Raw genomic sequence first — 20,247 nt, 5'->3', positions numbered from 1 at the left:
TCCGGATGAGGCTGCAGCGGAGATTTCAGTTTCTGCCTGAGATAGTGGATCTGCAGCGGGCCTGGAGTGATGCCAAAAGGCGCTCACCCAAGCTCCTGCTAAAGGCTGTGGAGCAAATCTCCGGTAAGTAAAAATATACATTACATGTGACCAGATAGGTTACAATTTTTTGGGTAGGTGGACATGTGTTTAGCTATGCAACAACACTAATACCAACACCCCCCCCCCCCCTCCCTCTCGCTCCTACCTTTCCTACCTCCATCAAGTGTCTCTTCACAACCTTTAATACTACTATGTACATTCGTATTTTTTATGTTTTTTTTTTTTCTTCTGCTTCTAGCCAAAGCGGACGGACGGCACCCTCTTGTGCTTTTGGTGAAGAAGGGGAGGAGGAGGACGGCCACACTCCAATATGCAGTCAGAGGCAGCGAGCCATTTGAGCAGCTGAAAATTGTGGATCGTAAGTAGAAAATAAAAATGTTAGAAATTTCTAATCTCTAATCACATTTTACAGAGCCCCCTTTACATCGGAGTCTCCAGACTTACTACACTGTAAGAGGGAAGTGTGAAGACTCTGATATAAGGAGAGTTTGGGAACCATTATTTGAGGGGGGAAGCTGGGGACTCTGGTGTAAAAGGGAACTCTGTGTTCCCCAAAGCTCCCCCATACATCTGAGCTTACAGAGACCCTCTTACACTTCCCTTCCTCAGTCCACCACAGTCAAGGGCACAACAAGTCCCACTGCAGAAGGCTACCTGCTTGGACTTGTAATCCTCTCTGTAGGGGAATGAGGAAATACTGCCTGCTATGCTAAGACTTGTAGTGCCCTCTGTTAGGGACTAAGGATTCCTCAGTCCTCAACATTCTAGGGCACTATAAGTCTCAGCATAGTGGGCTGTCATACCTCAGTCCCTCACAGCTCGGGTCAAAAACAACACAGTTAAACATCTAAAGGACAACTCCAAACAAAACTACCAATAATGGACAGAGTCCATATGCTCTATAATGTCAAAGACCCGCTACCACTCACCTTCCACCTCTGGTGCTGTCATTGTGTAGGGCAAAGGGCTCCATCTACACCATGTTTGGCTTTCATGTCAGATAGGCAGGACTTGCTCAGCTCCACTCTCTTCCTTGGCAATTGACTCTGGCGTCATTGTGGATCTTTCCTCCTCTAGAAAACCCCCAGGGGCCCTCTCCTTGTCCCCCAGCCACCCAGGGCCTTCTTCTCCTCCTCCTCCACCAACCATTTTCAGACTCTTCCAACTTCCCTGGGGCTACTCAACCACTTTGCATAGTGGACACAACAAATCTATGACCAGCCTGCAAAATATCAAGTCTGGGCCTGGTTACCTGTATGTTCCGGGTCCAGGGCGGAGCTCTCCTCCCAGAGCAACAACTGATGATAGCAGAGTGAGTTGACCGGCCAGTCACTTCCTACTGGTGCAGGTACACACCTACCGATTCCTCCACATCTTAGGATAACATGATCAGACGGCCAATCCCCAGGCAGAGAAGGAGGAGTAAGTGTCAGCGGACAACAGACACCTGGCAGACGCAGTGAAGGGACTGCAGCACACTGCTGCAACTTTTTGATCCGAGGATTGAAAGCAATCTTTTACTTGGGAGATTTCCCTGACTGCGCCCTTCGAAATGTTGGTGCTCCGCCACTGGCCGCAAGGCCCCTGTAGGTGCGAGGCCTTAGGCGCCCGCTTAATTTGCATGGTGCCCTCCTGTTTTAAAACATGGTCAATGCATCTCATTGGTGTAAGTGCACTTCTATGTTCTGAATTGTAGGGGCATTGAGTATGGTGCTAGCATGATGAGAGGTTACTGCCTATTTGTGTCCATAAATAATATATAATGTTTTTCTTTTATTTTAGAAACCAGTGATCAGGATGTGGAGGCTCAGCCTTCTCAGGCCCCCTGTAAGTAATGTGGATGTGCTGGTGTGTTGTGTATTAGGTCGAACTTGGAGGAATGATTGTTTGTTTTGTTTTCTTTTGTGGTTGATGTAACTTCAGCAAGAGAGGAGCCTCAGGCAGGGCCAAGTCGCCTGGATCCGGGCCAGGAACACATTGGTGCCCAAGAAGAGGCCAATTGGTCTCAAGCGGATGAGGACCTGGGCTCTCCTCAAATGGGAAGTAAGTATTCTACATGTGTTTGTGTGTTCAATGTGTCCTGGGAAATCTAAGGGCTGTAATATCTATATTTTGCCATTGGGGTTATGTAGCAGCTGACATTGAGGATGTTAGTTGTGGAGGACTGGGGAAGAGGGGCTGCTGCTTACCCAGTCCAAAGTAACTACTACCTTCAATGTTTCCCAACTACTTTCTGTGTGCCTTTATCAAATAGCTTTGGTTAAAGGATTGTATTTGTGTCTTTGTGTTTCTAGGAGATACGACGCCATCCCCCCATGAAGGGACACCATCCCCCCATGTAGGGTCTCCCCCATCCTCCCCCACTCCAGGCTCCCCTGAACTAGTCTGTAAGTACCTAAAATTAGATTCTCACATGAATTGTGTGTGCTAGGATGATGTGTATCTAGGATAATCTAAGTTGGAGTCTAAGCAAGTGTAGTTTTGCTATATGTGACAGGAAGGTTGGTCATGAAACACTCTTGCTTAACCTTCATGTTTGCAAGGTGGTTTTGGGGAGCTTTACAGGACATGTTATCTTTTGTAAGTTATCTCAAGCCACCCTATTCTAAATTGGTGTTAGTTTCTCTACATTGGAAATGGTGTGCTTTGTACTTGTCAATTTTTTGTGGACATTGTAATTTAATCATGTCCTGATTTAGTCAACACTGAAAATGTGTGTTTGTCAATCTTTCATAAATACTCTTCCTCGGTAATGTACCACATTCCAGTTCACAATTTGTGTTCTTTTTGTGCAGTTTCTCCCGAGCCAGCCACGACATCAACTTCGGGGGCCCAAAAAAAAACTGATGATGGTAAGTTGTGTGCTTTTCCAGGAATGTGTCTACTTAGTAAGTGGAGAAATGCTAACTGTGTATGTCCCCGCTCAGGCTTCAAGTTCCTCTAAAGGCAGCAGGTTCTTTATGTGAATGCATTCTATGCATTAGTATTCCAAGTGATAGGTGTGCATATTCCCCCTAAGACTTACTGGGACCATTTTTTACGGTCCAAATTTTTGCACTAATACTTGTCTGGAACAGACTCCCCCTCCTCCTTAACTGAGGTGACAGCATGCCAATATTGCCTCCTGATGCTGTCACTCCTAATCATTGAGACCATTGGAAGGGAGGGGGGCAAGGCTGGCTCACAGCCTAGTGCCTGAACAGGCACAGGGTGCTTGGCTTCATCTCATGTGCCTCCATAGCAAGCTGCCTGCTGTGGGGTCAAACAACAGGAGGGAGGTGCCTAGAGGTGTGTACAGGGGCCATGTAAAAAGGAGGATTGTTATTTCTCTTGTCCCCAAAAACCTAGAGAGTGTAAGTCTAACCTGATTAGTTTTCCGCAGCCCTCCCAAAATGATATGTTTCCAACACTTAGAACAGGCAGGGCTGAGGCACCAAAAACATCAGAAAAACACAATCAGCACAAAAGCAGGGAGTACGTATCCTTAACGCTACAAGCTTCACCCAGAAGAATGACGCTTGCACTGTACAAATCTGCATCACCACCATATCAATGTCTAAATAAAACTTTCAGGGAAATGTGGAGGGGTAATGAGTGGGTGTTAGAGCGTTTTCATGACTGCGTAACCTACAGTTAGCGTGAGTCCATTTGTTGATAAACTTTTTCTTCTCTCTTAACACAGCTGGGATGGCGGAAAGGAGATCAGGGGAGCAGACACATCTGCTCCGTCCAGAACTGGCCCTCAAAATTCCTAAGGGTGAGTCTCTACTATGTGTCAGGTTCAATCTATAGACAGTAAGAGTGAGAGAGAACGCTCCACAGATTCCAATGGTGATAGAGATAAATGTGTGCACATGTATCGTGTTGACCAATTGAACCCAAAACACCTTACATTCTTCAAAATGATTGCTTGTGTTTACATGCAGAAAAGCATTTTACTTAGCTTTGGTGGAACTGCTACTAACATTCCAAGCCATCTTATGTAACCTTTTGAACAATTTGCTGTGAAAGTTTGAGTTTAAGGTTTACAACAGCAATTTAGCATATTTGCTTCAGAGTGTTGATAAAAGCCAACCAATAGACTCCTAAGCATATTTGTTGAGGCACATTAATTACAATCCTTGTTTGGATCATTTTGCCTAAAACTAATTGTCATGTTTTTTTCTACCCAGGGCACACCCACCTCACCTACGAGGTCCTCCTGGATTATATGAGGTGGTGCGGAGATCGAATTCTATATTTGGAACACCTTTGTGGCGTGGATCCAGACCCTAAGGAGCCATTCGTTAGGAATGTCACACCTTTAAAAAGATCCTAGTATTTTTTTTTTGTTGTTTGTTTACTTATGTTGCACGTTGCAACACAAAGAAATGACACATTTGTAATTGTTGCCCATTATAAACAAAAATCTAACAAAAAAATCAAAAACAGTTTAACCACTTGCCGACCGCCGCACGACTATCTACGTGGGCGGTCAGCCCCTCACAGGCAAAGTGACGTAGGTCTACGTCGCTCGCCTGTGAGGGTTTAGGGAGCGAGCGCGCGCCGCCGGAGGCGCGCTCCCGCTCCCGCGTGGTCACGGACCCCCCCGCGCGCGTGACCGGCGGACCCGATCGCCGCCGGCCACTCTGCGATCGGCGGGGGAGAGGGAGATAGTCAGGCAGCTTGTGTAAACAAGCTGCCTGTCATTCTCCTCTCTGTATGAGAGCTGATCACATGGATCTACTATGTAGATCCATTGATCACTCCTCATACAGTTGAAGCCACAGCCAATCACAGTTAGAATCACGCCCCTAGGGACACACACAGCCCCTCCCTCTCAAATAAAGTTAACCCCTTCACTACCAGTGCATTTTTACAGTAACAGTGCATATGTATAGCACTGATTACTGTAGAAATGTCACTGGTAACCCCAAAAGTGTCAAAAATGTCAGTCAAGGGTCCGATCTGTCCGCCGCAATGTCGCAGTACCGCAAAAAAAATCGCAGATCGCCGCCATTACGCGTTAAAAAAAAAAACAACAAAAATGACAAAAATCTTTCCCTTTGTTAGTAAACGCAATAACTTTTGCGCAAACCAATCAAAATACGCTTTTTGCGATTTTTTTTACCAAACATAGGTAGCAGAAAACAAATTGGCCGAAAATATTAAAAAATTTTGATTTTTACATTTTTTTTTGGGGGAATTTCATATAAAAAAAAGGGAAAAATATTGCTATTTTTGCAAAATTTACGCTCTTTTTTTGTTTATAGCGCGTGATCAAAAAATCGCACAGGTGATCAAATACCACCAAAAGAAAGCTCTGTTTGTGGGAAAAAAAGGACGCCAAATTCGTTTCGGTACAGCGTCGCACGACCGCGCAATTGTCCGTTAAAGTCACGCAGTGCCGAATCGCAAAATGCCCTCTGGTCGTTTAGCAGCCAAATCCTCCGGGGCTTAAGTGGTTAAAAAAATACCCTTTTTTTGGGACCCAAAAAAAAAAAAAAAAAAAAAAAAAAAGCCTTGTTTTTGGCAACCAAAAAAAATATAAAAATTTATAAAAAAACCCTTTTTTTGGGACCCAAAAAAAAAAAAAAAAAAAAAAAGCATTGTTTTTGGCAACCAAAAAAAATATAAAAATTTATAAAAAAACCCTTTTTTTGGGACCCAAAAAAACAAAAAAAACAAAAAAAAGCCTTGTTTTTGGCAACCAAAAAAAAAAAGTTTACAAAAAAGCCTTGTTGTTTTTATGGCAACGGACAAAACCACAAATGTTTACAAAAAAGCCTTGTTGTTTTTATGGCAACGGACAAAACCACAAATGTTTACAAAAAAGCCTTGTTGTTTTTGGTAACAAACTAAACCAAAAATGTTTACAAAAAAGCCTTGTTGTTTTTGGTAACAAACTAAACCAAAAATGTTTACAAAAAAGCCTTGTTGTTTTTATGGCAACGGACAAAACCACAAATGTTTACAAAAAAGCCTTGTTGTTTTTGGTAACAAACTAAACCAAAAATGTTTACAAAAAAGCCTTGTTGTTTTTGGTAACAAACTAAACCAAAAATGTTTACAAAAAAGCCTTGTTGTTTTTATGGCAACGGACAAAACCACAAATGTTTACAAATAAGCCTTGTTGTTTTTATGGCAACGGAAAAAAACACAAATGTTTACAAAAAAGAATTGTTTTTGTGCAAACCTTCCAAAAAATGATGTCAAAACATAAAAAATGTTTAAAATGTTTATCTAAATTAAATTTAAGTATGTTGCTCTTTGCAACACAAATGTTACATTGGCAATTTAGTTCATTCTATTATATATTGTAATATATTTTTTGTACGCTACAGTTGGTAGACACCCACATGTGTTATTAAAACATTTATTTTATTACCCAAGTTTTCTTTTTGGTGTACACATCGAATGTCTTTTGTGTTGTATTTGTTTACTTGAGTGGTGTGGTCTGTAATTGTTAGTATGTTGGCTTTGGTTTATGTTAGCCTTGAGACTTGTTTTGAAGCTACATTTGAAGGGAGACCTTTTCTTGGGTCGTTATGTGAACATTGAGTTATCTAAATTTACATGAAATCATATGTTTGGAGATAGAGAAGCACGTGTGTATAAATGCCTACATTAACCAGGGCCATTACTTGGCCACCAACACTCCTAAAAAACCAAAGAGCAAACACAAACTAATCATTTTGCATAAAATTTTATTTCATCCCCAAAAGAAGCACTATAATAAATCATATTGTGCCACCCTCAAATTAAAAAAAAAAATGGCCCAAAAAATTGGCCAATGTAAATCATTAACAAAACTAAACCAAATTAAACAAAAAAACAAAAAATCAAGTTGGTGGTCGTGCCTGAAGCAGTGTGGTGAGCATTGTTAAGTTTCCTGCCATCAAATGGTGTGCCAAGAGTTCCATCTGGTCTGGGGTTAACTGTAGAGTTGTGCTCAAGTGGCCCATTAGGATCATATCTTCTGTCTGAGGCTGCTGATGATGCAGGGTGTTGAACGTTGGAAATGTCCCAGACAGAAGATGTTCGGCCAATAGTGTCATCTGCTCTGGGGTCAGCCTAAGCATTTGGGCAACGTGTGCCATTACCATGAGATGGGATCGTTGCTGCTCCAAGGCTATTTGATGCTGCTGGTGGTGCAAGGGTTGTGAAGATGTGTGGGGAGTGGTGGTTGATTGTTTGTTGTGGTCCACGGTGCAGGGGCAAACGACATGTCGCATTGGTGACAAAAAAGAAGAACGGCCTGGGGAGGAGTGAAGTGATAAAGGTGTGGAGGGAATGTAGTCAGGTGGAAGGGGTACTGTGGAACCAGTGCGCATTGAGGTTGTGCAGGAGGATTGCTCATTGAGGGGTGTGGGAGTCCGAACGGAGTGTGAAGTGCTAGGAGTGGCTACAGGAGGAATTGTCCCATCCCCAGCTGCCTGACAAGTGGCCAACACTGGCATTACCCTCCCACTACCACAACCTGCAGTGGCAGGTGAGTGAGATGTTTGGGAGGGCTCTGCCAATGGGGCATCTTCAGATCCAAACAGGCATTGGCGTGTGGCCAGCACCTGAGTGTCAACACTTTGCCGATCCCGTTGATGCTGGTCTGCTAAACTTACCAAGCTGTTACGCATATCCTGTTGAACCTGTAACATATCCTGGTGAACCTGTACCATTGTTGCTACAGATTCCTGTATGAGCCCGAGCAGACGTACTGCCTCAGTAGATTGCTGAGTACGCCTCCTTAACTCATTTTGGACCTGATACTCATCAAGCAGCCTCTCGGCTACATCCAGCATAGATGGACGAAGTTGGGTAGGTGACAATCCCTCTGCATCTAAGGCTACCTGAAAGCAGAAGAAATAGACCAAATCATTATCAAACATCATGACTAAATATTTCAGATTAGTTTGACAACTTAACACCCCAAGCAGAACGTTGAAAAGTTTGATGTGCTTCTAATGAGTACTTGTTCATTGTAAGATTATCCAAGCTAGCAACACTTCTGATAATGGGTACATATTATATTGGTGTGACTAATATGACAAAGGCAAAAAAGATTCAACATGAAGGTGTTCCCAATTAACCCTGGTGTGGTAGGTTGTTTATGCTTTTGGTAAATCTGTTACTACACCAATGACTTTATACATCTACGTATGTTGTCTAAAATCTTGCCATCAATCGGCTACAGGACAACCCAACCAAACGATACCCATGAATTTGGACCTGGAAAATCAAAGACGGGCCGGACTTTAAAGATCCTGGATGTTTTTGGAACATAAGTGGCACACCAAATTATAACATAATTCCCTGATGTTCAAGATAGAACTCTTGTTGTGCTGGTGCATCGTCAGAATGTCATAGCACTAATTTAACACACACAATGTAAGCCACATCTAGTCCAAAATCAATGCTACCATTGAAATGTTACATGTGCACCTTGTTCCCTTATATCACATACCACAGCACTGGATGCAGAATCGTCGCCAGCTCCTGATCCAACTCCAGCTGCAACGTCAAGAGGGGCCTGATGTTCTTTTAAAAAAAAAAAAAAAAAAAACATGTTTAGTACATAACCTTAGTCAGTAATGATTATGGCCAGATTGCCCTCCTAGCTTCATGAATGAAGCATTGAGGCCAAACATTCAAAAGTGCTTTCCTGGGCTCATAGGACACTTGCTAAACCCTCCCAAAGGTTAAGAAGGCTTGGTCTGCCTACTAATGACGGCACCCATTAATGCTGTCAACTGTGTTTTGCAGGGTAAACATCTAAAAGGCAACACTCTTTCCTAAGAAAAAACATGTGTGTTAATGGGGTTAATAAGATTCAAAAAAACATTATTTGACTAGACATACCAACACCTTCCTCCAGGCCTAGCTGCACTGGGTGTGTTCCCTGCTGCGGATCTTCTGTAAAGGACATAGCAATATGAGCTATCTTGGCCAAAAAAAAACATCTACATTGTTTTGCACAGTATGATATTGGACCTACCAGGAGGAGGGTCAGCACTGATGTCAACACCTGTGAGTCCGTCTGGTTCGCCAAGCTGCATGGGCTGTGGAGGGGCTGAGATCCGTGCTACAGATGAACAAATTGCAGGTTGGGGAAAACAAAAAAAGGACAATTGGAAGGGCAAGTATCACATTCTCTTAATGTCACACATAGGATAGTAGTTAATCTTTTCCAAACAACTCACACAATTGACATCCAAGATAATATCCTACCTCGGTGCAAAGCATCCGAATCTAAGTCCTCTCTGGGAAAGATGGTATCGGGTCCTATGATGTTCAAGAAAGGTAATTGATAATCCCAGAGAGAACTTCGTGCACGTTCATCCAGCCGACCTTGACGGTCATAAAGACCCTCCGCAGCCCATGCAATTAGCTTCTTCCGAACGGACCCACAGATGTCGTTGACCTTCTTCCGCACACTGTCACGGTGGCGAGGTGCTTCACCCAGTGCATTTACAGCATCCCGGATTTCATCCCACAATCTGTTCTTCTCTGTTACTGAGTAAGACGCGGCCCTGGTCCCATGTATCGCCTGATATCTGGCCATATAGGCGTGGACCAGGGCACAGCACTGATTGTGGGTGAAACGGGGAAGCCGGGGTAATGTGGACAAGCTGACTCTGGTGGACGGACCCGCTCCAGGACTACTGTCAGAAGAGCCAGCTTGTCCACTTGGTGTGTTAACACCTCCCCCGGCTTCCTCCTCCGGGATGGGGATGGTGGACTCCCTCATGGATACAGCTGGAGCCTCCCTCACACCAGAGCCAGACGATCTGCCCACCCTGCCCCCCCTGCCCCCCCTGCCCCCCCTGGCCCCCCTGGCCCCCCTGGCCCTTCTCATCCTTCCAGTGGGTGGGGCCATGGGAGCACGAGGTGGGCAGAGAATCTGGCTGTCCAGCAGCAGCAAAGAGCCCCAAACTCCTAAATCTGAAATGACAAAAGAGAAAACAGAAAAAACAGGATTTGCAGATTGCTCTTCATATACAGTATAATTAGTGAACAGTTACAGAACACACTTACCTAATGGCACAAACAGACTTGGTCGTGGTGGTGGTGGTAGTAGTGGGCAAAGAGCAGAAGAGGCTGCAAAGAAAAGGAAAAAAAAAAACACATAAGAAAACGCATATGGGTACAAATCACACGAGGCCCTCCAAACACTTACCTAATGGCACAAACACGGTGGTGGTGGTGGTGGTGGCAAAAAAAGCAGAAGAGGTTGCAAAGAAATGTACAAAAAAAACACATAAGAAAACGCATAGGGGTACAAATCACACGAGGCCCTCCAAACACTTACCTAATGGCACAAACACAGTGGTGGTGGTGGTGGTGGTGGTGGTGGTGGCAAAGAGCAGAAGAGGCTGCAAAGAAATGTAAAAAAAAAACACATAAGAAAACTCATAGGGGTACAAATCACACGAGGCCCTCCAAACACTTACCTAATGGCACAAACACAGTGGTGGTGGTGGTGGTGGTGGTGGTGGTGGCAAAGAGCAGAAGAGGCTGCAAAGAAATGTAAAAAAAAAACACATAAGAAAAATCATAGGGGTACAAATCACACGAGGCCCTCCAAACACTTACCTAATGGCACAAACACAGTGGTGGTGGTGGTGGTGGTGGTGGTGGTGGTGGCAAAGAGCAGAAGAGGCTGCAAAGAAATGTAAAAAAAAAACACATAAGAAAACTCATAGGGGTACAAATCACACGAGGCCCTCCAAACACTTACCTAATGGCACAAACACAGTGGTGGTGGTGGTGGTGGTGGTGGTGGTGGCAAAGAGCAGAAGAGGCTGCAAAGAAATGTAAAAAAAAAACACATAAGAAAACTCATAGGGGTACAAATCACACGAGGCCCTCCAAACACTTACCTAATGGCACAAACACAGTGGTGGTGGTGGTGGTGGTGGTGGTGGTGGCAAAGAGCAGAAGAGGCTGCAAAGAAATGTAAAAAAAAAACACATAAGAAAACTCATAGGGGTACAAATCACACGAGGCCCTCCAAACACTTACCTAATGGCACAAACACAGTGGTGGTGGTGGTGGTGGTGGTGGTGGTGGCAAAGAGCAGAAGAGGCTGCAAAGAAATGTAAAAAAAAAACACATAAGAAAAATCATAGGGGTACAAATCACACGAGGCCCTCCAAACACTTACCTAATGGCACAAACACAGTGGTGGTGGTGGTGGTGGTGGTGGTGGTGGTGGCAAAGAGCAGAAGAGGCTGCAAAGAAATGTACAAAAAAAACACATAAGAAAAATCATAGGGGTACAAATCACACGAGGCCCTCCAAACACTTACCTAATGGCACAAACACAGTGGTGGTGGTGGTGGTGGTGGTGGTGGCAAAGAGCAGAAGAGGCTGCAAAGAAATGTAAAAAAAAAACACATAAGAAAACTCATAGGGGTACAAATCACACGAGGCCCTCCAAACACTTACCTAATGGCACAAACACAGTGGTGGTGGTGGTGGTGGTGGTGGTGGCAAAGAGCAGAAGAGGCTGCAAAGAAATGTACAAAAAATACACATAAGAAAACGCATAGGGGTACAAATCACACGAGGCCCTCCAAACACTTACCTAATGGCACAAACACAGTGGTGGTGGTGGTGGTGGTGGTGGTGGCAAAGAGCAGAAGAGGCTGCAAAGAAATGTACAAAAAATACACATAAGAAAACGCATAGGGGTACAAATCACACGAGGCCCTCCAAACACTTACCTAATGGCACAAACACAGTGGTGGTGGTGGTGGTGGTGGTGGTGTTAAAGAGCAGAAGAGGCTGCAAAGAAATGTACAAAAAATACACATAAGAAAACGCATAGGGGTACAAATCACACGAGGCCCTCCAAACACTTACCTAATGGCACAAACACAGTGGTGGTGGTGGTGGTGTTAAAGAGCAGAAGAGGCTGCAAAGAAATGTACAAAAAATACACATAAGAAAACGCATAGGGGTACAAATCACACGAGGCCCTCCAAACACTTACCTAATGGCACAAACACAGTGGTGGTGGTGGTGGTGGTGTAATCCTTTATAGGCAAAAGGAGGCTGCAAACATTAAACATACATGAGAAATCGCATGACCTACATACGTGCACATAATAAATTACAGTTATCAGGAAAGCAAAAATGGTGTCTTTGGAAGCTGGGAAGGTAAGGGGGCAGGTTTAGATGCCAAATCTAGACTGCACACCTTTAACAAACATGAGAAAACACATGTCCAAACCACATGCACATGGGGCCAACTGCCAATGATTAAAAGACACTTGAGGGGTTCCCAAGCTATTGTGGGTTGGAGGGGATTCACCATAGACAACTTAAGCACACCCAAGATAAGTACAAATTGTCTCCTTCCTTTTTTTTGGGAGAGAGAGATACAATTGTCTTACCTCCAGATAATGTAGGTTGTGGGTCACAGGGTCTTGCTAGCACATAAGAAACATCGATCTATAACATCCAGCAGCCATATTGGCCATGTGCTCCTTTTATAGCTGGCTCACAGGTGTGATAATTAGCGGCCGTTTCTATATATATCTGCGCATTCGCGAATTTGCGCGTTCAAAATGGAGGACGATATCCCAGACGCATTAGATGGTGCAATGCTGGCATTTATTGGTGCCTTGTTTGAGGAGGCCCTGGCACAGGAGGCAGCAGAAGGTGGGGAAGCTGCAGCAGCAGCAGCAGCAGCACCTCCAGCAGCAGCACCTCCAGTCCGTGTGCCCTTACCTCGCCAGCCACGCATTTTTGCTCCAAGGATCTATTTGGACAAGCTGCGGGATTCTGATGTCAGGAGGAAGTTCCGGCTCGAGCGAGGAACTATTCTACACCTCTACCAGCTCATAGCAGAGAAAATTGACCCGGACACACAGCGCGGCCATGCGGTGCCCGGCATGGCCAGATTGCTGGCCACTTTGTATATTTTAGGGCGTGGCAGCTTCCAAGCCACTTCGGGAAGTATCATGGGCATTAGCCAGCCCACAGTTTCAAGGGTGTTCATGTTGGTCATTAATGCCATAGTGGATATAGTGCCCAATTTTATCCACTGGCCACAGAATGAAAATGAGTGGAATGAAGTCAAGTTGGGTTTCTACCGGCGGGCACACATGCCGCAAATCCTAGGGGCAATCGATGGCACCCACATAGCCATTAGGCCCCCAAGGAGCCACGAAAGTGAATACCGGAACCGCAAGCAGTACCACTCTGTGAACGTCCAATTAGTGTGTGACGCCAAACAGCGCATCATGAGTGTCAACACTGGTCACCCAGGGTCGTGCCATGATTCCAGTATGTTAAGAACAAGTACTCTGTACGAGGTGTTTGAAAGTGGACAAATGCCCGAAGGGTAGCTTATTGGTAAAGTATTTTGTCTTAACAACATAAACTGTAAGATTACATAGACATAGGAATAAGCTACATCGGTGTACACCCTGATTTAAGCAAAGCCTACCTAAAATGGATGTGTTATTAGTTGTCAGGCTGTTCACACACAACCAGATCAGCAGCTTAGCAGCTCACAAAAGAAAGATTTGCAAAGTTGTCTTTGAATCCAATGAAGGTGGTTAACCAATGTGTAAATGGTGTCCTCTAGCCACCCAAAGAAAACCTACAAATGATTCCAATGGTATTGCCATATCCCCAAAGTACTTTGCATAAGTGAGTCAATATTGGTTTCCTCACTCTAGTTGCAGATATATTCCAGAAGTAAGACCTAGGCTAATGTAATAGGAACAAAATAGGGGCCAAGTTGGAACTTGCAAGAGAAACCCACCACTTTGTGTGTCCTTTTTCCCATTTGTATTAGTGATTTAGGCAGTTAGACAGAGTTGAGATGTTTCATATGATTTTTTGCAAACAGACGAGCAGGTTGTTTAGTAAAATGCCTAATTGTCTCCCATTTTGAGGAGTCATCTAAAGTCACATGATAGGAAGAACTAATGTATATTTTTCTTATTTTTCAGGGGATGCTGGTTACCCGCAGCTGACGTGGCTGATGGCTCCAATCAGGTACCCCCAGGGCCCAGCAGAGAGGAATTACAACAGGGCCTTGCGGAGAAGCCGGAGTATCATTGAGTTGACCATAGGTCTTCTCAAGTCCCGGTTTCTCTGCTTGGCCCGGCCTGGGGGTGAACTCCTGTACTCTCCTACAAAGGCTTCCAAGATCATCCTGGCGTGCTGCGTGTTGCACAACATGTGCGTTGCCCGGGATGATTCTTGGGAGCTGACGGAGGAGAGGGAGCCAGAGGTCCGTCAGCCGGCGGCCCCCAGGCGGCGGAGCACCGCTGCCGGTATGGCCACCCGGAATACCCTGGTTGCTAGCCACTTTACATGTAAGTACTGTAACCGGTCAAGATAGGGCATGTGTATTAATTAGCTAGTTAGCAGAGGTGCCACTCACAGGGAGACAGAGGGTGATTATCATCTGCCAATGACACTTGCCATTGTAGATAAAGTGTAGTCAACATTGGTAAAATTGTGTTACTTGAGCAAAAACATGCACCTCTAACCATAAACATGTTGGTATTGTGAATAGTGTAAAGGGCTGAGAAGAGCTGGCAGGTGTTTATTTGTGTCTATGCCACCTGTGTAGTTATTGATAACATGAACGGCTGCTTGGTATCTTATGGTGTTGTAATTTTCCAGAACATCAACATCTTGGAATCATGGCACGTACCATGGGAAGCCTGTGGTGATGGGCTGTCTGGCGTCACAGGTGTGTATTCAAATGTTTACATTAATGATTTCTGGTTTGTGTAAGTTGGCATAAAATGTGTTATTTCACTCGTGATGTCGAAATTAAATGAAGTTCAGAATGAAGCAAACAGGCATTAAGATGTGATTTTCATAATGAAATGTCTTATCCTTTGTTTTATTTTTCCAGGAGTGGTACTGCTTGCGGGTGTAGGTGGTAGAAACCCACCTTGATGGACTCCACTCATTTTCTTTTGTGGTCAGTGGATATTTGGTAAGGCACATGGCCAATGACCAACATGAACACCCTGGAACTTCGAAAGTGGCTTGGAAGCTGCCCAGCAACCTTGCCATGCCTGTCCCCTATGAGCTGGTAGAGGTGCAGAATGGATTCTGAACTCTGCCGGAAGTTGTGGAAGACATCAGAATCCCGTAGCCATGGAGCAAAGATCGTGGTCTGGCGCTGTAAAGGCACACGGACTGGAGAGTGACAATATTCTTTTGCTGCATCCCTCCTTCTGCTGTCATTCTCAAATAAATAAATACATTAGAATTGAACATGGGTTTTTTTGTTTTGTGTGGGTGCCTACAGACAAAAGGGCCATCCACACTGTAAGATTTAGAGAAGACTTTATCCTTCCGATTGACATTTTCTATGTAGTGCAAGGGCCTGCCTGATTGCATCCAAATTGAAAGTGTTGAGGTTTGAGCTTCTATTATATGGTTTGGTTAAGTCTACAGGAAAAAGTCTAGACAAATTGTTAGTGTATGGCCCATTAAGCTGCCAAGGCCGGAGTTTTGCACTTTGCATGCTGCTTGTACTGGTGATGTGAGGGGTTGTAATGTAGAGTAGGGATGTGACAGTGTTGTGTTGAGGTGTGAGGCAAATGTAGTGTTGGACTATGAGGGCCTGTGTTGTTGAAATATGGAGAGAGTCCAATATCAGACACCTATGTTTATTGGTCAAGAAATTGTAAGAACCATGGTAAATATGTAAAGAATTGCATCTCGATAAAACTAGGACCACACTCATAAAATCAAAATTGTGTTGTTTCCATTGATGTGCTTGAAATTTGGGTAGGACACCCCCCTCCCCCCCCAAATTCAAGATAGTTTAAAAAAACTGTTTAAAAAAATGAGAGTGAAAAGAGATCCCAAGTGTAGTGATGTGATTTGAACCCATGACGTTGTGAACTGCAGTGAAGTTGCAAAGCACTTAGCTATTGTGCAGAATAAAGCTGTATGGTGGAAAAAAAGGAGTGTGTTAAGGCTAAAAAGCACATATAGCTAAAGAACTAAACATTGTATGGAATGTGGGAAGAAGACCATGGTAAAATTGTGAGGTTTCATCTTGCCCTGAAGTAGGGTAGGGGTTTGGTCACTTGCCTTTGGTACTTTCCTTCATAAGATCGATTCGACACACAGACAAGATCAAAAAAACACTTAAAATGGTGTAAGCTTGCAAGCGCTTCTGAGTGTAACATTATTTAGCAATATATATGATGTAATCCGTTACATTTTAGCAATATAAACAAAAAAAGAAAATAAAAAAAGTAGGTGGAGATGGTAAGCCTCGAACCTACAGCAGAGGGAGATGAATTACAGACATGTGATGTGTGCACTAATCCACTAGCCCACATCGCTATGTGAAACTGCTATAAGCACGAAGACATAAGTTTGCGAATTGGCGAAGCCGCGATCGTAAGTGAATCCCGCTGACGGCGGAATTCATTATTGCTGTTTTACTCGCCAATTCGCCGCAGCGCCAGTTAATTGATTTGAACGCGGCGAAACTGAAACACGTCATAGAGGTTTGAAGCTGCAGTTTCTTTAAATCCGGCCCTATAAGATTTTCTGAAGACTTTTTCCTTCAGATTTACCTTTTCTATGTAGTGCAAGGGCCTGCCAGATTGCATACAAATTGAAAGTGTTTAGGTTTGACCTCATATTATCTGGTTTTGGTAAATCTAAAGGAAAAAGTCTTCAGAAAATCTTATAGTGTGTATGGCCCATTAGGCTGGCCATACATGTTCAACTTTTGTTGTACAATTTTCTGGTAGATCTACCACAAACCACATAATGTGAGGTCAAAGCTAAACAACACATACATTCTTGTATCTAATTAGGCAGGCCTTTGTACTACATACTTGAAGGTAAATTTCAAGAAAATTGGACAGAAAATTTTAAGAAAATTGGATCATGTATGGCCAGCCTTAAGCTGGATAAACACTATCCAACTTTTGTGGTTAGATTTCCTTCAGATTTACCTTTTCTATGTAGTGCAAGGGCCTGCCAGATTGCATGCAAATTGAAAGTGTTTAGGTTTGACCTCATATTATATGGTAAACACACTCAGCTCAATGGTTTAGTGGTTAGTGTTCCTGTCTATAAACACTGTGTAACGGATCTTTGTACCCCAGGTGGGCACATCCGCCGGATCTGTGTCTCCTGTCCTCCAAACGCACCCACAGCCTGCAGAGAAGCCATATCCAGCCCGTAACCCCTCAATCACGAGACAATCCACACAGGTGTTGAGGGTTAGCCATGCAGAGCTTAAACTGTTTATTACATTCCAAGACAACAGTTTTACATACAGTTAGGGAAACTCCCCTTAGCCTTTCCACAGAAGGGGGGGAAGGGAACAGGGACCAACCAATGAGAACTGAACATTTGTACATTTGAAACAAGCAGTCTTAATACACACCCCCTGCGGAGAGATGTCTCCAACTCAGACCATTGTCTGCCATGAATCCACACACTTAGACACAGAAACAGGAGGGGGGGGGGATGGGTTGTAACATTACATTACATTAACTCAATGCCATGAGTCAGTTGTTCAGAGGATGAATAAAGGGAAAATAAAATGCAATGTCCCAAACTCATAAGAAAATGACACAAAGGGGTTTACAATCCAGGGACAGGGTGATCCGTCACCCATAGTGACGGCTAGTACCGTCACATCTCTTCCCCCCAAAGGTAGACTAATCCAGGTACTAGACCTCCAACTGGTTTGTGCCTGAATTAGTCGGGTAACAAATCCCAAAGAGTCAATGTCTGTTTGCCTGGATAATTTGTCGGCATTGCCGTTTTGCTTCCCAGGGCAGTAGTGGATGGTAAAGTCAAAAGGCTGCAGCGCCAAACTCCAGTAGCTTCTGGCCCATAGTCTGTCGGTAGGAGGCTTGCGCACAGTCCCCTCCAAAACACACAGTGACAGTGGGTTCTGTCACATTTCTCCCCTTTTAAAAACAGACTAACGAGGTTCCTGACCCTCAAATGGTCTGGACCTGTGTTAGTCACAAACTTGCACCCCAGGCAACCAGGAAAACTAAAAGAACGACTCTGGCGCTGGGGAGCAACACCGCATATAGGGTCTCCCATGAATAAAAACAGCCGCTGCAGAGTGGGAACAGCTGTCTGCACTCCTCTTATCCAGGGCAGGGTTGCAGATATTGGGGGGAGCTGAATAATTCTCTGCCCTGATGCCAGCGCTTCCGCTGGTAGGGAATGTAGGCTGGTAGGGCTATGCATTTGGGGAGAAAAAGGTACTTGCTTTTCTCCTGGTGTAGTTACGAGCCGCTGAGAAGGTATCTTGCAGGGACTGTCTCCCGGATTCTTCATCTCTGGTTCTGATGCTGGGCAGAGACCATCAGCACTCTGTCCTGTAGCCAGCGCTTCTGCCGGAGGGATAAACACTGGGGTAGTGTCCAATTGTTGGGGAGGGAGAATTGCTTCCTCTACTCCCGGTGGGGATATCTGCTGTTGGGAAAACAGCTCACGCAGATCCTCTCTCAGACTCTCCGGATCCAACTCTTTTTCTGATGCTGGGCAGATGCCAGGGGCACTCTGCCCTGTAGCCAGCGCTTCTGCTGGGGCGATAAACACTGGGGTAGTGTCCAAGTGCTGGGGAAACGGCTCACTGAGGTCACCCCTCGGACTCCCTGGATCTACCTCTGAGGGTGGGCAGAGGCCAGCGGCACTCTGCCCCGTAGCCAGCGCTTCTGCTGGGGGGATAATCACTGGGGTAGTGTCCAAGTGCTGGGGAAACGGCTCACTGAGGTCACCCCTCGGACTCCCTGGATCTACCTCTGAGGGTGGGCAGAGGCCAGCGGCACTCTGCCCCATAGCCAGCGCTTCTGCTGGGGGGATAAACACTGGGGTAGTGTCCAATTGTTGGGGAGGGAGAATTGCTTCCTCTACTCCCGGTGGGGGTATCTGCTGTTGGGAAAACAGCTCACGCAGATCCTCTCTCAGACTCTCTGGATCCAACTCTTTTTCTGATGCTGGGCAGATGCCAGGGGCACTCTGCCCTGTAGCCAATGCTTCTGCTGGGGCACCAGATGAGATACTCTGGACTTGCTGCTGATCACCATTTCCCAGCCTTCCAGCGCCTGTCTCAACTCCCCCTTCTGAGACCTTCATGCTATCAGCTTGTCTCGCTGCCTGGTGGACCTCCGGTGCGTTCCGGCATTCTAGCGCTCGTAGTGCCCTCTGTATCATCGCTGCTTCTTCCATTGCAGTTAGTACGGGAAAACGCAGGGTCACCCCTGGCCCCATTTGCTTCTCATCTTCGTGACTGTCTGCTATTTCTCTCGGACAGTCCCAGGCAGCGGGAGCCATGCCAGGCTGCTGATCACCGTCAAACAGCCGCTTGTAGGCAATCTCGAGCTCCCATTCCTGCTCAACCAGGAACTCCAATTCCTCCAGGTCACACGCCTCGTCGGGGAGGTCCAGCACCTCATCTCGGAAATCCAGAATGTGTTCCAGCCGCCACTCCTCATCGCTCCCAAAGTCTGGGTCTCCGTACATTTTTTGATGGAGCAGCCCCACGCCGCCATAGCCAACGCCTTCTGTTGGGCTGCCATCTGCTGTACCTGGCCACAGTTGAGCCGCGAACCACTGGAGGGCTCTGTAGCTGGCGTCCAGCCTCATTTCCTCCTGGACCAATCTTCCGAGCTCCGTCTTCCCTTCATCTCGCGGTCGTTCCCTCAGGAACACCTCTCGCGCACGGTACTGCTTCCGGTACATCTCTGTGGAGGAGGGAAGGATCTTCCCCTGATGGTGCCGCTCGTGGCTTAGCGCCTCATGCCAGAGTTGCCGGCGGATCACATCCTCCCAGCCGAGCCTGGTGTGCTCTGTCGCTGGTCCCCGATGGTGCTTCCGCATGCCTTGCAGCCTCCTCCCGAACTCCGCTCTCATGCTGGCTGGTCCCCGTATCACTCCTCGGCAGCTGCCCAGATCTTGAATCCTGGTGGTGGTTTGGATGTCCTGGACTGCAGGAGACATCCCACCGCTGCCAACCAATGTAACGGATCTTTGTACCCCAGGTGGGCACATCCGCCGGATCTGTGTCTCCTGTCCTCCAAACGCACCCACAGCCTGCAGAGAAGCCATATCCAGCCCGTAACCCCTCAATCACGAGACAATCCACACAGGTGTTGAGGGTTAGCCATGCAGAGCTTAAACTGTTTATTA

Source organism: Pelophylax lessonae, assembly GCF_965119305.1.
Source record: "Pelophylax lessonae genome assembly, chromosome: 7".
Classification (NCBI taxonomy): Eukaryota; Metazoa; Chordata; class Amphibia; order Anura; family Ranidae; genus Pelophylax; species Pelophylax lessonae.
This window is presented reverse-complemented; position numbering follows the sequence as displayed.